The sequence below is a fragment of the Hippocampus comes genome, unplaced genomic scaffold, assembly GCF_001891065.2.
Source record: "Hippocampus comes isolate QL1 unplaced genomic scaffold, H_comes_QL1_v1.1 scaffold15, whole genome shotgun sequence".
Taxonomy (NCBI): Eukaryota; Metazoa; Chordata; class Actinopteri; order Syngnathiformes; family Syngnathidae; genus Hippocampus; species Hippocampus comes.
The window spans coordinates 385,072-391,899 of NW_017805917.1; positions in this window are offsets into that span (position 1 = coordinate 385,072).

Consider the following 6,828-nt stretch of genomic DNA (forward strand, 5'->3'; position numbering starts at 1 on the left):
TGATGAAAAGGAGGGGACCCAGGACAGAACCTTGGGGCACACCAGAAGAAACGGGGAGGGATTGTGAAGTAAAAGAATTAAGTTGGATGAACTGAGAGCGGCCAGTGAGATATGAGTGAAACCAACGTAGGGGTGTGTGGGTGATGCCTATGGGAGAGTCTGTTGAGGAGGATGAGGTAAGAGATTGTGTCGAAAGCTGCACTCAGGTCAAGGAGGATGAGAATGAAGATTAGGCCAGAGTCTGCTGGCATCGAAGATTGTTTGTGATTTTTATGAGGGCTGTTTCAGTACTGTGACGGGGACGGAAGCCGGACTGGAATTGTTCATAGAGACTATTTTCGGTGAGTTGGGAGTGGAGCTGAGAGGCAACAATTTTCTCAAGAATTTTAGAAATGAAAGGAAGTTGGGAAATGGGGCGTAGGTTATTGAACTCATTGGGATCTGAACCACGTTTTTTCAGAATTGGGGTGACAGCTGCAGTTTTGAAGGGCATAGGAACAATTCCAGGAGACAGAGAGGAATGGATAATGTTTGAGATGAACGGAAGCAGAGAGGGTAAACAGGATTTGACCAAGACTGTAGGGAGGGGATCGAGCTCACAGGAGGAAGTCTTGGATTTAATAATGAGGTCTGAGATTCATGAGAGATGGGGGAGTTCAAAAGAAGATAACAGTTCGCAAGGGGTAAGATGGTCAGAGGAGGGGAGAGGTACAGAGGAGCCCAGGTGGTCGTGAATTTTGTTGATTTTTTTCATTGAAAAATAGGAGAAGAGCATTGCAGGTGTCAGAAGAGTAAAAGTGAAGTGGTAGGGAGTCAGGGGGTTGAGTGATTTTGTTAAAAAGAGTCTTTGTATTTCCAGCATTGGAGCAGATGAGTCCAGAGTAGTACTGTGATTTTGCTTGCGAGATGGAATCCTTGTAGACGGATAGTTGAGCTGTATAGATGTCCTTGTGAGCAGTGAGACCAGTTTTCCTGTAAAGTCTTTCAAGCTGCCGGGTTTTGGATTTCAAGGAACGGAGATGAGGGGTGAACCAGGGGGCAGACCGAGTAAAAAAGACAGAGCGGGACTTGACAGGAGCGAGGGTATTGAGGATGTTGATGAGACCAGAGTTATGTCGGGAAACCAAATCATCAGGAGTGGAGTCAATGTCCGGAGTCAGGGTGGTGATCCATGAAGTGAGCGAGTCAATGTTAATGTCTTTAATATTACGGTAAGCGATGGTCCGGGGTGATTTGGCGATTGAGAGCTGGAGAGTAATGTTAAATGAAATAAGGAAGTGGTCCATTATTGGAAGTTCGTCAGCAGTACAGTTGGAGGGGGAAAGACCAGAGCAGCAAATCAAATCCAGGGTGTGACCTTTGGTGTGTGTGGGAAAGTCTACAAACTGATTGAAACCAAAACTGTCAAGTGAAGAAGTGAAGTCAACGGTAAGAGAAAGAGCAGTGTTGTCCATATGTATATTAAAATCTCCCAGGATGATTATATTTGGTGACAGAGAGGAGAGATGGGTGAGGACAGCAGACAATTAATTTAAGAAGTCACGGTGGGGTTTGGGGGAGCGGTAGACTGTGGCAATAATCGTGGGAGTGGATCCAGATATTTGACAGGCAAGGCATTCAAAGGAGGAGAGTGGTGGGAGAGAGACCGGAAGTACTTTCCACTTTTCGCGGTGTAGTATCGCGAGACCTCCTCCGCGACCGGAGTCGCGGGGCTTGGAAATGTAAACAAATCCCGTGGGAGTAGAATCGTTAAGCTGTGAAAAGTCCCCAGGAGTTTGCCAGGTTTCATTCAAACAGAGAATGTCAAGCTTACGGTCAGTGAGGATATCTTGGATAAGATTACCCTTCCCAGTAAGCGAACGGATGTTGAGTAGCCCGAAGTTGACGCCGGCAGTCTCGCTGCTGCGAGGACCGTTAGCCGACCTAGCCAAGCCGGCTAACACCCCATCTTCGACGGACCAGCCGGCGTTTCTGGATGGCCGACGGGAGGATGACCAGAAGGAGGTGATGCTGTTGGATCGGTTGAGGCAAAAGCCCCGACGAGACCCATGGTGGATGTATTTGCAGGAAGGAAAGCGAGCGATGTCCGGGAGCAGGTGTCGAGCAGGAGGAGGGCCCAGCCATTGGAAACGGAGCCTGAGGAGCTCAGCCACCGAGTACAGGAGCAGACCCTTGACAGGTTGATGGAGGAGCAACAGGATGATCCACAACAGTAGAACCCAGACACAGGCCCTGCCGACCCCCATCACGGGGCACAACGGAGCAGAGATGGCACGGGGTGTGGTCCGAAAGCCGAGCAGGTGGAACGCCGAGACGCCGGGACGAAAACAGTCTAAAATGGTTGAGGGTGTGAAGCAAGAGTGGATTGGGGGCTGGAGTGGAATGATTGTCGTATGAAGACAGTAATTCCGTGCGAGGACAGTAAAACAGTCGAGCATAAAAACACCGTAAAACACAAAAGTTGTGGGAGAGCAGCGGCAGCCAGAGCGCGCCAGCGTTCACTCAACCCAGAAATTTAACACCTCAGGGAGGTGGTTTAAAAATTTGCTCTGTTGCTCAAACTCAGGGAGGTGGTTTAAAAATTTGCTCCGGAGTAAGCTGTTTTCAGGGGCTACACCGGTGTAACTTTGCACATGTGAACGCTCTTCTGGGGCAGCACCGGCGTAGCACCGGAGCAAATGTTGCAGTGTGAACACCACTATAGTTATTCTTTGCTGAAAGTTGAACTATACAGTATTTCTTTGTTTTGTTCTTTTATTTTTATTTTTATTTTATGTTAATGTGGATACAATGTAATGCAGTAGTGTACTTCTAACAATTTTAGAGGCAAATGATGATTATCGCGATGGAGAATTTTTCTTTTTTATTTTTGCGAAAAATTATTGAAGAGCTCTGCATTAAGGTTTGCCACAGGTGTTTGTGCATTGGTGTCACTGCTTTTACCAATGACTATGCGTCCATCCACAGCAGAGGAGATTCCACCTGCATTGGTGTAATTGGAGTTCCTCGTGGCGTACCAGATGAGTATAAATTGGTTAACCAGGTTGCTGCACGGTGGGGATCCATTTTTATTTCGGCTTCCACAAATAAATGTATTGACAAGATCTGCTACCTCCACTACAGTGTCCAGAAGGTTGCAAATTATACTGAGGAAGCTTTTTTGGCTATCAGAAGCAAAACAATTGACAGTCACCTCTCTGATGGAGTTGCGGGACCGCATAGCAGTCGATGGGCTCTTGGCTGAGGCCAATCGAGCGTGTGCGATGTTTGGTGAACAGTGCCGTTCAACTGCGCCCTGAGGGCCCCGCACACTGAACTGGATCATTCCGGCATGACCACGCCCTTCTCGTCAGATTAGTGGAATAAGACCTTTGTCACGTAAAAAATTGGTGTTCCATGTCTCTCTTACACTTTTTTCAGTTATCTTGACATTGTGTGGATGTTGCTGCATGACCTGTATCAAAAGCTCTGCTTATCCAATTTATTACTACGGCTATTGCGCCCACAAGTAAATGGAATGTACCCTTTGCTGTTACTTTTGGATGGCAGTGATGCTTATGTGGAAAACGGCTCGGCTTATGGAGACTTGATTTCATTTCAATATCAAGATGTCATGGATGACTTTTTACCATCTTTTCCTGGGTTCTTTTTCAGATTAATTTTTGATCTGGTGATAACCTCTTTCTTTTCAGCCCCTGGCTGTAACTATGTTTGAAAATACATCATGACTCCACTGAATAAAGTCCAACAGGAAGGTTCTGTGTGCTGATATGAGGAAATGTAGGATGAACAGGAGGGAATGTTTGGTTCATTGATTTTAGTTATCATACATTTGCAATTATTCATGATAAATTGATTATGCTTGCAATGAAGAACGCTTATGCCTGCAATGATAAATTGATTATGTTTGCAATGAAGAACGCTTCTGCTTTTAATAAAAATATAATGCTTTTAATGAAGATATGCTCACATTTATAATATAAGAATGCATAGTGCACTGTGTGGCAGTTGAGGGACGCAACCACCTTTCCGAGAAAGTGGTTGGAAAGAGTATTAAGTATTAAGACAAAGTATTAAGACAAGTATTAAGACAAAACAAGAGCAAGGTCGGACGTGGATGGAGCTGCCAACACCAGCTGCAACTTGATGTTTTTATAATGATTGCACACATGTACGTAATTTACACTCACATACACACACATAGTCAAACAAGTTCAGTGTGTCTTCAACAGCTCTCATCCTTTAGGTTGGACACACCCATGTATTAGATTCCCAATAAATGAGGGGGCGAGTGGGGAGATCCTTGGGTGACGTGCAGAGAACTGAAACCAAACGCTTCTCCTCGTTCCCCTCTGTTACCAGAATTGAGTCTCCTGTCTCCCCCTAGTGTTTTATTTGTGAATGTCTAATTGATGAACCTGACAGATATCCAATGTTGAAATTACTCCCAAAATATTTTGGTTTATGTATGATCAAAATATACATGTTCTAAGATTTCTATCTTCCAAAAAAACAGTTCGTTCAAATTTTTGTCTCAGAAAATCTGATATAATAACATCTTAAAATGTGTTTCTCTACCTTTTGTAATTGGGCAGCATTAGATATTTCATCCTAATTCCAATTTGTGTAGTTTTCTGCGATTAACTGGCACCCAGTTCAGGGTAAACCCTGCCTACTGCCCAAAGACAGCTGAGATAGGCTGCAAGGCGCCCATGACATTTCTGAGGATGAGCAGATTGGAAAATGAATGGATGGATGGAGACCAGGATACCTTAAGACAGCTGGGATAGGCTCCAGCATGCCAAGAACCAAGCGAGGATCGGGAGGTCTGAGAATAAGTGAGCCTAACATAAAATTATATGGAAACTGTTTCCAGCATTAATGTGACCTATAGCCTTTAGAACTCAGCTGAATAAAAACGAAATCTTTGAAAAAAGCAGGTTAAAATAATGAGGTAATGTGATTGCACAAGTGTGCACACCCTCATAACTGGAATGTTAACTGGGAGTCGGCACACACCTGCCTCCATTTGGAGTGCCTCTGAGTTACCCCAAATGAAGTTTAGTTGTTCCAATACAATTCCCCTGTCATTTTTCCTGTCTCATCTGACTGCAGAAGCTGGCAAGAGCCTCCAACACAACATCTTGTTTGTTCAAAGGGTTCAGTCAGGAGAAGGTTATAAAATAATTTCCAAGGCATGAAATATACTCTGGAACACAGTCAAGACAGAAATCATCAACTGGAAAAAATATGGCACAACAGTGAAATTAATAAGAACTGAACATCTCTCCAAAATTGATGAAAAGCATTGAAAGCTACCAATAGACCCAGAGCAATAGTGAAGGGGCCACTCAGTCCACCAGAACCACCACCTTCTGCACATGTACTACTTTGGATGTAAGGAAGGAGAACAAAATCTGACTGCACTAAACAATTACGACGAGGGCTGAATTATTTCTGGAAATGATCAAATAGACCGCACACCCGGAAGCACATTAGCATTTGCGTTTGAAAGGCAAAGCGAGAAACGAGTTTCCGGTTTTATTTCAAGCAACTTGGAAACAATCAAGAGCAAAAATAACCTTATTCTTTCAATTAGTCCTTCTAAAATTGTGCAGAAGATGTCCAAGTGTAAATATAGACAAATCTGTGAAATAGTTAATGGTCCATAAATCAGATATGGTGATTTCATCGCTTTTGCAGTGGCATGCAAAGCACAGTGGATGCCTGGGGTGAAAAGGCCAGTTTTGATGCCCCCGAAATGTTTTGTTCCTTTTTTTTTCTCAGTAATTTTTGCACATGTTGAAGTGGAATCCACCCCCACCCCCATGTATAGTAGATGCCATCTAGTCCTACTTTTTGTTCAGAGATTAATGTTCTCCGCTCCCAAGCCGACAGCATGTCTCAATTCCAAGTTGGGAGGTAACTGGAAGAGTTAAAAGCGTGACTGGTTACAGATGTTGTGGAGTTGATTATGACCCCTCCACGAGTATCATGCTGCTTCTGATTGGTAAGCTCAGGTAGATAAGAGTGTTGAGAAAAACAGCTTTGATGAGCTCCTGAACCTCTATCCATCCATTTTCTGAACCGCTTTATCTTCACAAGTGTTGCGGGGCTTGCTAGAGCCTCTCCCAGCTATCTTCGGGCAGTAGGCGGGGGACACCCTGAAACTGTTGCCAGCCAATCGCAGGGCACACATAAAGAAACATCCATCCACGCTCACAATCACACCTTGGGACAATTTTGAGTGTTCAATCAGCCTGCCACACATGTTTTTGGAATGTGGGAGGAAATTGTAGTACCCGGAGAAAACCCACGCAGGCACGGGGCGAACATGCAAACTCCACACAAGAAGGCCTGAGCTGGAATCGAACCCGGTACCTCTGCACTGTGAGGTCAATGCGCTAATCACAGGGCCACTGCACCTGAATACGTCTGAAATCATAGTTTCGGAAAATGAGAAATTGTTCAGATGTAGTTAGGACTGCCGAGAAGATCACCGGTACCCACTCAAGAGGACTGGCATGCTGCAAGAACTAAGACAGGTCTTAGTTTATAGAGCGGGTTCTCCAGTGACAGAAAGACTGGAATCGCAACTCTCTGACTGTGGGCTGTCAAAGTGCCCTTGGGCAAGACTCTGAACCTGACATTCCATCCAGGTCGGCATTGTTAATGAGAAACTGTTCTCAATTGCTTTACTGGGTTACTTGGTCGTTGAGAGTGTGATGACTTACCAAACATCTTAAGAATGCTCATTGTGGCTGATGATGTCCAAAAAGACAGTGAAAAGAGACTGTTAATGTACATCGAGAGAAAGTCCATCGGATG